The following is a 10,537-nucleotide window of genomic DNA, read 5'->3' on the forward strand; positions in this document are numbered from 1 at the left end:
TGAAGGTCTATCTTTAGTTTCTCAGGCCACGAGAATAAGGGATAGTGGGATTGCCAATCCTAGGGGGTTGGGTGCTGAAGAGAGAGGCACGAAAGGGATGAGGGCAAGGGGATGGGAATTCAGCCATGGTAGTAAGATGCAGAGAAACCCTTGGGAAACTGTGAACTAAGGGCAAAGCTAGGGATCCCGGGCGGCAATTTGGGCGGAGGGGCAAGCAAAGCCGTGGTTCACATCTGCTGGTTGAGGGTGTAAAAATTGGGTATAATTGCAGGTGTTCTGCTAGGCTCTGGACGAGCATGTGGGCTTAGCTCCAGATGCAGCGAGACGATCGGCAATTGAGCCATAGCAAGGGGGAAGGGTACTATGAGGAGCCTCAAGAGAAGAGTCTGAAACCCACTTCCCTTGGCCACCTGCGGGCTCTGGGCTACCTTAACACTCAAGCGGGGAAGTATGGAAGAGAGGCACTGTATGAATGGAAAAGATGGGATGTTGAGCAAGGTTTGATGAACCTAACTTCGTTTGGATGTAAACAGGACTCCACTGTACAGGTTATGGATCGAGTAGCGAGAGGACATGGGCATGGTAGGAGAGGTCCGCCCCCCCAGACAGACAAGGGGCTGAGCACGTCGGAAGCTCACAGGGGTCGTAAACCTATCGAGCACCTCATAGCAAAGGCAGCAGTGGCATACCGAGATGGGATGGACGCGGGAATTCAGAAGCTGATCGAAGACTAGGAAGCGGAGATTAAGCAAGAAAGTGAATCAGAGGAAGAGCTCGACAATTGGAGGACACTGGTCCCAGATCCAGGGAATACCCATGGGAGAATTACTCAGTTTAAACACACCCTTTATCTGTATTTCTTAATGAAAATCCTTCTTGGAAAAGCGATGGAACAAATCTTTGTGGGGATGGCGGTTATAGTGCAGGGCCTGCCAAACTATAAAAAAGATATGGAGAAAATCCTCTTCCAGTTGCATAAACAGGACATCAAGATGGATCGAATCAACCACCACATCCCTTGCATTCTGGAGTTGTATGGAATGCCAGGGGCGACTGCTGAAGATCCTGCTCCTGTTGCTTCTGTCTCAAATGAGCAGAAAGACTAGACTCCCCATGCATAATTTTTGTTTATGTGGTTAGCTTTTAATTTTCTTGTTGCATATGCTAGTTTTTACAGTTATGTAGTATATGGACATGAGATCGAGACTTATCTAGCTTGGCTAGAAAGATTGAAACAATTTTGTTTTTGGATGGCTTACCGATGGCCAACAGACTTGATTATTTCCCCAGGGCAAGTTGAGGCCACCCGATTAACCTGTGTACTGTAAATTTGCCTAATATATAATAAAAAATGGATGAGTCTGCCAAGCTTAACCAAAAAAAATATTGATTATTTAATAATTAAATATTTGTATAAAAAGATAAATTTTTAATGGGATTAAGATATATCTTATATTATTTTATTGTTTCTGAATTCAATTGAAATTTTGAAATAAGATAAAATAGAAACTCATTCTTGTATGTTTATTTACTTTTGGATGTCTTTATTTTAAACTCGTTCCAAGAGAATTGTGCTTTCCAAAAATCCTTAGCGGCTAAAGTGATAAACTAATAAAATATTATGTTTTCTCTTCCAAAAATAACTACATTCAACTCTCTACTTATAACAATATAAACAAATTTGACACTCCTCAAATCTACATTAATTACAGTGAAAGCGTGAAAGCGTTTCTATTGTAAGATTTATTTTCAAATTTATTTTTATAAGTTCAAATTTATCGTGTTTTACTAAATCTTGAACTAGGCCGTATAGCTAGCGTTTTCTGCCGCTTAGTTTAATTATTGAATTTTGAAAGGTATGAACCAAGTATTATTTTATGTTCTTCATCATTAATGTAAAATTTATATATGCTTCACATCAATGTATTTTTTAATACTATACTCGTAATTGTTCTATAATTTAACGCCTATTGAAAAGTTAAAAGCTAAAATTTAGCTGAAATTTAATTAAAACAAATGTTATATAATAGCTAGTACCCCTCGCTTAGTTTAAATATTGGTAAACTAAAGTAAAAACATTGAATTCATGTTAGTGTTAAAATTTAGAATTTTGTCAATTTAGGTTTTATTAATGGCTTAGCTAAATTAAAGTAAAAACATTGAATTCATGTAAGTGTTAAAATTTAGAATTTAGTCAATTTAAGTTTTACTAATGGCTTAGTCTAATTTTTAGACAAAAAAGCCTTTTTCACAGTATTCACCAAAATTCAGCATACAATTTCAAAATTTGTTGCCACGCAACACAACCAATTTAAAAAAAGACATTGAAAATAACCTCGCACTGTGTTTACAAAATCAAAAATTCTAAAAATCGATAGAATGATGAGATAAATAAAAAAATAAGATTCTACCAAAATAAAAGTGAGTCCAACCACGATCGATTCCTGCGGCCATAGTTGAGGCCCCGCGCTATGGTGTATTTGTGACGGCTATGCCGTATTTCTGCTCATTTGCTGGCTTCGGCCAAAATTCTGCTCATCTGCTGGCTTCGGCATATGTAATTATCTGCAGGCTTCGGCCATATGTTGATTTTCCCTCTTAAAAAAATGTGTGCGTTCACAAAGTTACATTTAAAATCCAAAATACCACGACTCTCATAAACGTTTTCACCAAGCATGTTGCTTATTATTTCCTCCTGTCCGCACCTCCAATCCCCGAGGGCTTATTCTAAACCTTCCAAGGATTAATATATGTGGCAAATTGCGCAACTGATCAATATTTGACTATTCGTCCTTTTTTCAGATAGAGCATCTTCCATTAGATTCTCGTTGACGTTTGTCATACGCAACCTTATATTTAGTATGACAAAATAAATTAGTGTAACGAATCAAGTAATAATACAAAGTAACTAATTAAGTAATAAAACAAAGGTTGAATATAATAATCAATATTTAAATTTATAATATTAAATATAGTTTCCCATGCAATGATATTTAACTTTGAGATTATTCGGATGCCCACATTTGTGTCAGCGTGTTAGTAAATCAGACTCATTTTCTGCGTCTTATGTGAAGATAACTCTGGATCTGATAAGTACAGACCTTCACTCTCTCTGAGATAAATTTTGAGAACCAGAAGTTTAGAATTCGTTCAGAAGTGTCGGTCTTGCCACAAGTGCAGAAGGATTTAGTCAGAATTTGTTTCTTAGCAGTAGAATGGTTCAGCTTGAACGCAAGCCGGTCGATGTTGAAGACTTGCCAGATGCTCACGTGAAGCTTACTCCCGGTATTCATATCTATTCTGCTGCTCCTCTTTTCTGTAATATTTGAAGACTTGCCAGATGCTCACGTGAAGCTTACTCCCGGTATTCATATCTATTCTGCTGCTCCTCTTTTCTGTAATATTTTCTGTAATTGTCAATAGATATGTTGTTGCCTAGATCATCAACTGGGTGTTGCCAATGGTTTGAAACCACCGAAGGAGCAGGATGGATTGACAACGACGGCACCATCAACAACATATGCCTTGAAGAGCCATGAAAATGATGTAACCAACCGTTTAAAACAGGAGACCAACCGATTAAAACAACAAAAATTTGAAGTGCAGGACGCTGGCTACGAGGAGGAAGACACTGGGACAAGGAAGTAGAAGGCAAGCATGGAACGTATTGTACGCTCATCACACCCATAATGTTACGTGGCACCCCACGTCGTTCGATCTGTCGAAATGTGCTTCTCACCGCCTTCTCTGCACCTCTATTGCAGCAGCCGGCTCAATATCGAATCCACTTCAAACCACTCTATATATACTACTCGTATCCACAGATCGAATTAAGATTTTTTGGCAGAGAAGTTTTTTTTATTCAATCGATCCAGAAAACGAATTGTGTTGCGACATTGTTAGAGAGGTTGCATAGATTGTGAGTAGACATGACCAGTCTGATGGAAAAAGAACAGTTCGTGACTTAGTGAGGTGTTGAGATTGTGAACGGAGGTGTGTCTCGGGCAGAGGCGCCCGTGTGTGGCGACTTGGAGGTGTGCCCGAGTTGGGCAAACAACACGATCGTGCGACAAGGTGAACGAAGCGTTGGTGAGTCGTGTGACGTCCGTGCAGAGGTGCCGACGAGCTAGGCAACCAAGATTTGCCTTGGATTGTAAATTTGGCTAAGTATGAAACTTGGGGTTTCCAAGTATACTTGTAAAGCTTTGTAAATTGTTGTATAATATATTATCCGGCAGACTCATTGTTCAGGGAGTTGCCTCTCCCTTTATACTGTGCAATTGTGTTCATCATTTATAATTGTTGTTGATAATGAATGTGTATGGGTGTTCATTGGTATAAAGGATAACATAATAATACTTGGTTGCAAAACACAAACTAAGTAGGAGTAAGTGGTTAGGCGTAGTCCATGAACATAAGTATTGGTGAAAAGAAAGTGTTCGGTGGTGCCGCACCTCGCTAAGAGCGGTTGAAAGACTACCGCCGGCTTGGGGGCGTGACAGGTGGTATCAGAGCTCAGTTGGAGCTGGTGATTGAAGCTGATTCAGGGTTGAAGAAGCTTGACAGTTGGTGATTGAGCAGGGTTGCTCGTGACAGGTACTTGCAGGTGAAGGAAGCTGATTTCACATACAAGTGGAACAAGAGCTGGTTCATGTTTGCAGGGAACTTGGAGAAGACTGAAAGGCAAGGATGGTGGATGAACCTATGGCAGGTGAATCTAGCCATGATGCAGGTGAAGTCTTCCGGTACAAAGTGTTGGAACAGATGGGTCAATGGAGTTCTAACTGGGTTTCGATGAAGGCTGAGAACATGAGGATTCGGGAAAGTTGTTCGGAACTAAGGAGGGAACTTGAAGAACTCAAAAGCCAATGCGGAAGTACGATAGATGGTGAACTCAAGGAACTTGATGAGGAGATCCGACAAAGTGGTCTTGGTCTTCAAGAGCTCTTGGATGAGAGAGCCCGGTTAAGGAAGAAAAGTGCCATGGTGGAAGTCGAAATCAAGCAAGTTGAGGAGGAAATAAAGAAGAAGCTTCTTGGTAAGAAGATCGTTGTAATTGAGCAGGAAGAGCTCGACTACATTGACAGGCTGGGAACTCACTACCGAGACAATCCAGAGGATGTTCGGAAGCTTAGTTCTATGGAAGTAGTCAATGGATACTTGGTTGGTGCACTTGAGCAGAATGCGATGGAGGACAAGCTTGAAGGGAGTCAAGCTAGGCCAAGATCGAGTTGCTTAGAAGAGCCAAGAAAGGAAGTGAAGTACCTTAGGAGGAATGTCAAGTTGGAGCACAAGCCAATTGACACTTCTGAGGCTGAATTCTTGAAGAAGGTTGCTGATGTGAGACACAAGATAAAGCGGACAGAAGGAGGTGATGCCTTGAAGCTGAGTTTTGTGCAGGTGACCGTGAAGGGCAAGAGATTTGTAGCTTTGGTGGATACGGGGGCTACTCATAGCTTCTTAAGCAGGAAAGCAGCAAAGTCTTTTGGGAAGAAAGCAAAGATGGAGAGGGAATGGAGTGCTTTCAAAGCAGTCAACTCTACCATGAAAGTTGTTATTGGTGTAATGGAGAACACTCAGGTGAGAGTGGGATCGTGGTTTGGAAAGTTGGACTTGAGGATCGTGGACATGGATGATCATTCTATGGTGCTGGGGCAAGATTTCATGAGGCTTGCACAAGCCATACCAATGGTGGACTGGGACATTCTCTTGATCACAGCTGAGGGAAGAACCATGATGGTTTCGATGAATAGAAGGAGTTGCTTGGGGTATAGACCAAGGATGAATTCTATGACCTTGTATCCCAAAGATCCGAATGTGAAGCATGAGGATGTGGAGCAAAGAGGACTTGGGAGTATGACTCAAACAACGAAGGAAGGGAAGCTGATTGACTTCGTTGCAAGAGCGAGGAAGAATGAAGTAAGTGAGAGGGCAATCTCACGAACCTTGAAGCACTTGACAGAGACATCTTCTACTGATGATCTTCACAATGGAGTTGCAAATGAAGGGAGTCCGAGTACTACTTCAGAGGCAGTGATTGATGAGGATTATGGAGGTAGAGATCCTGCTGGTATAGTGGATTTTTGCAGGTATGCTATGGGCATATATGACTTTCAGTTGACGAAGGACAAGCTAGGTGAGCTTGGGTGTACATGTGAGGAGATTGAGGCTGTGCACAGATACTTGAGGACACAACATCAATCTGATACATGGGTGGATGAGAGTCAGGGAGGAAACTTCCTGGCCCTCCTTTCTCTATAGACAACCTTGGAGAAGGGTTGGTGTAGGGACCTTGGTTGGGAGGGGCTACACCAACTTAGCAAGGGGCCTTGGGAGGAGGATTCTTTATGACAGATTGCAAACTTGGATGCAGATGACCAGATGTTGGGATGGAGTCTACATGGGTTGGACATCATGGACAACTAGAGTCATGGACATCAGGTTGGAGACATGGAGCATGATAGTTATGTAGGGACATTATGCAGGAGCATGTGTTGAGGTGTCATTCATGGAAATTCTATGGGGAATGCCGAAGCAAGGATGTTGTGCAGATGCTGTTGTGACATGGAGATATATGAGCCAGTGGAGAGGTTGTACACTCTTGTGCAACAAGGCCATGGCTTGAACATGTTCTAGATGGGATGGAGTTTCCATGGACCTGAGCATGGGAATTGGAAAAATTCTTGATGAGTCCGAGATGTAGCAGAAGTCAGGGAAAGACTAATGGGGGCATAAGGATGTGCATTCTTATGATTTGGGCATATGGTTGGACTGATCACCCAACTAGTTTGAGTCATGAGGGGTACCAATGTGCAGAGATGTGTTCGTATCAGGTGGAGTATCTTGACAGGCAGCCTACGGAGGGACGAGACATGATGGAGACGGTGGTTCTACATATGTTGCAGGGATGTTTGCAGTATGTGGAGGAGTTGATATCATGGATAAGACTGTTCAGATATGATGATCTTGGTGGATGGCTACCAGGATGGTATGTTGTCGAGGACGACAACAATTTCAGGTGGAGGAGGATGTAACGACCTGCAGTTCCTGGGCGCGCGGGTGAACGGTGCGTGCACGTGGGTAGGCTGAACGAATGAGCGTTTGGCAAAGTGCGACTGCTGTTACGGGAAGTGCGAACTTCTTGTAGTATGCGATAATGCTTATGCGCATATATGAGAAGGGAAGCGAGTGTTTATATGGTGTGGAGACATCACATAAAATGTGTGAAGGCCGACCTTTGAACATGGGCAAAGCCGACGGTGCGTTTGGCAAGTTTGCGATGGCGTAGGGGCTTCGGGTGAGTCAGCTGGGCAGCCAGGACCACGCCCACACTTGGTATATATTGATGAGCGTGGAGCTCATTCAAACAACAATAAGCCATTGCTCTAACATCTTCGCTAAGGAGATAGGCGCAGTTCTAGTGCATAGATCCAAGAGGAGAAAGGCGTAGATACAGATGCGCCCATTCTTGGGCACGGTTGCACGGAAGTGACTCATTTATCTCGGTTGTGGTTGAAGGTGCGGGCAGGAGCGCCCAGTGGGTGAGTAAAGGCGTGCACGGGTGTGTGGCGCCCTGTTTGTGCGACGACTTGGCACGGGTTCTTGGGTGGCTCGGGTGAGCGCCCGCCTGGCGTGCAAGTGTGCACGGTGACTTAGTGAGGTGTTGAGATTGTGAACGGAGGTGTGTCTCGGGCAGAGGCGCCCGTGTGTGGCGACTTGGAGGCGCGCCTGAGTTGGGCAAACAACATGATCGTGCGAAAAGGTGAACGAAGCGTTGGTGAGTCGTGCGGCGTCCGTGCAGAGGTGCCGACGAGCTAGGCAACCAAGATTTGCCTTGGATTGTAAATTTGGCTAAGTATGAAACTTGGGGTTTCCAAATATACTTGTAAAGCTTTGTAAATTGTTGTATAATATATTATCGGGCAGACTCATTGTTCAGGGAGTTTCCCCTCCCTTTATACTGTGCAATTGTGTTCATCATTTATAATTGTTGTTGATAATGAATGTGTACGGGTGTTCATTGGTATAAAGGATAACATAATAATACTTGGTTGCAAAACACAAACTAAGTAGGAGTAAGTAGTTAGGCGTAGTCCACGAACATAAGTATTGGTGAAAAGAAAGTGTTCGGTGGTGCCGCACCTCACTAAGAGCGGTTGAAAGACTACCGCCGGCTTGGGGGCATGACAACCAGGGTGGAAATGTTGGGTGTTGAGCCTGATTATCTTCTATATTCAAAGGTATCGCCACATAGGACCCCAGCTCGAAATGGGGGCGGCAACGCCGCCCGTAAAATGTTCGCTGCAGGGGGGGTCCAGGGGGGGGCGGCTGCGACCTTTGGGAGGCCCCCCCTGGCGGGGGGTTTCGGGGGCAGCGCCCTCGAAGCTAAAAACAGCTGTAAAATTGCCTTGTAAAAGTATAGTAATTTCTAGTCAATCTGGGCCGTTCATTAGGCGGATGATCTGACGGTAGAACTTATGTTTAGTTTAGGGTTTTTTGCCCTAGAAGGCAACCCCTCTCTTTGTATGAGGGCATTGTATTTGAGGCTGTGAAATAGATGTGTATTCTGTGAGCGAGAAACAGAGAGGTGAGACTGTGAGAGAAAACAGAGGATATTACAGCGGTTTTGCTGTAGGTTGTGTCTCTTCATTTTGCTGGATAATAGAAAAGGAAGGACTGGCTGTTCGGGGTGGACGTAGCCCAAACTGGGTGAACCACGTATATCTGTGTCTCTCTTGTTTTGTGCGTTTTCTGTGTTTATATTTCTGCAATATTTTATGTGTTCCATTGCTCCGTAATATATAATTTTCTAACAGGAAATTACAGATAGAATCCCCAGTGTTAGGACCTGTGGTCCATGCGACGGGTAGGGCGACTCCACCGTGCGAAATATGAAATGAAACGACCAAGAAACGAGTTTATAAGGTGTTGGGCGAGTTGAGGGGGCGGTCCCATGAGTTGGGCGGGCTGACCCTCCTCTTGGGTGAGACAACACATGTTGAACGAGTCGGATTGGACGTTTGGTGTGGGTCGGCCGGGTGACACAACCCACCACCCGCCCGTATATATTGGAGGGCGTTTGGAGGGAAACGACCATCATTCAATCAACACGAGTTCGAACAAGGAGTTCTGCAGTGCGTGGATGAGCCTGCACGACGAGTGGAACTCGGGTGGAAAACTTGTTCAGAAAAGTCATTCGAGAAAGTCGTTCGAGAATTCGTTCGAGGAAGTCGTTTGAGGAAGTCGTTCAAGAATTCGTTCGAGGAAGTCGTTCGAGAAATTCGTTCAAGAATTCGTTCGAGGAAGTCGTTCGAGAATTCGTTCGAGGAAGTTGTTCGAGAAAGTTGTTCGAGAAAGTCATTCGAGAAGTTGTTCATGAAAGTCGTTCAGAAAAGTCGTTCAGGAAAGTCGTTCAGGCAAAACTGGGGCAAGGTCGTTCAGGCAGAACTCGGGCGAGGTCATTCGGGTGACCCGGGCGAGGTCGTGTGGCGATCCGAGTGAGGTCGTTTGAGCGACCCGAGTGAAGTCGTGTGGCGACCTGGGTGAGGTCGTTCGGGCGAACCAGGTGAAGTCGTGTGGCGACCTGGGTGAAGTCGTGTGGCGACTTGGGTGAACGAGTTGGGTGAACGGGTGAACGGGTGGACATGCGAACATGCGGCTGACCGAGGGCGCGTCGTGCACGCCGAAATGAAGAATTGTGCGGACGGGCAACTTGGGTAGGGCGCACCGTGCATGACGAAACGATGGAAATGGTGAAGTGTTGAGATTGTGAACGAAGGTGTGACTCGTGCGGAGACGCCCGTGTGTGGCAACTTGGTTACGACGAGACGTGCCCAAGTTGGGAAAACAACACGATTGTGCAACAAGGTGAACGAAGGGTTAGTGAGTCGTGCGGTGACCGTGCGGAGGCGCCGACGAGCTAGGCAACCGAGTTTGCCGAAGTTTGAAAATTGGCTAAGTGTAAATTTGGGGTTTCCCAAGATTTAACTTGTACATGTAAAAGAAGATTATATATATTGATTCGAGCAAACTCATATTGCAGGGAGTTGCCCCTCCCTTTATACTGTTATGCATTTCTCTTGTATAATACTGTTTATGCGAATGTTATGGGCTTTCACTGTATAAAAGACAAAGATAATACTTGGTAACAAAAAAATAAACTAAGTATGAATGTTAGGCGTAGTCTACAATCGTAAGTATTGGTGAAAAGAAAACGGTCAGTAGTGCCGCACCTCGCTATATGCGGTTGAAAGACTACCGCAGGTGTAGGGGCGTGACACCCAGTGTAACGCCCTGCCGTCATCGGGTGACCGGGCGCACTCTCTCCTACCGAAAATCGACTAAGGCATGAAAAGTGTGATGGTAAACCAAAGGCGCAACATATTATGAGGGCGTATTGGCGAACCATCGTTTATAGGGCGAGTTGGGTAACTTGCCAAACGAGCCGACGAAAGGGTGTATCAAACGAAAGAAGCAAGCCGACCTTGTAAAGCGTTTGGAGACACATCGGTTGGGCGCTCGTTGAAGACTTTGGTGG

The sequence above is a fragment of the Pinus tabuliformis genome, chromosome 1_1, assembly GCF_031772625.1.
Source record: "Pinus tabuliformis cultivar Carrire ecotype Pingquan chromosome 1_1, CPIR1, whole genome shotgun sequence".
NCBI classification, from domain to species: domain Eukaryota; kingdom Viridiplantae; phylum Streptophyta; class Pinopsida; order Pinales; family Pinaceae; genus Pinus; species Pinus tabuliformis.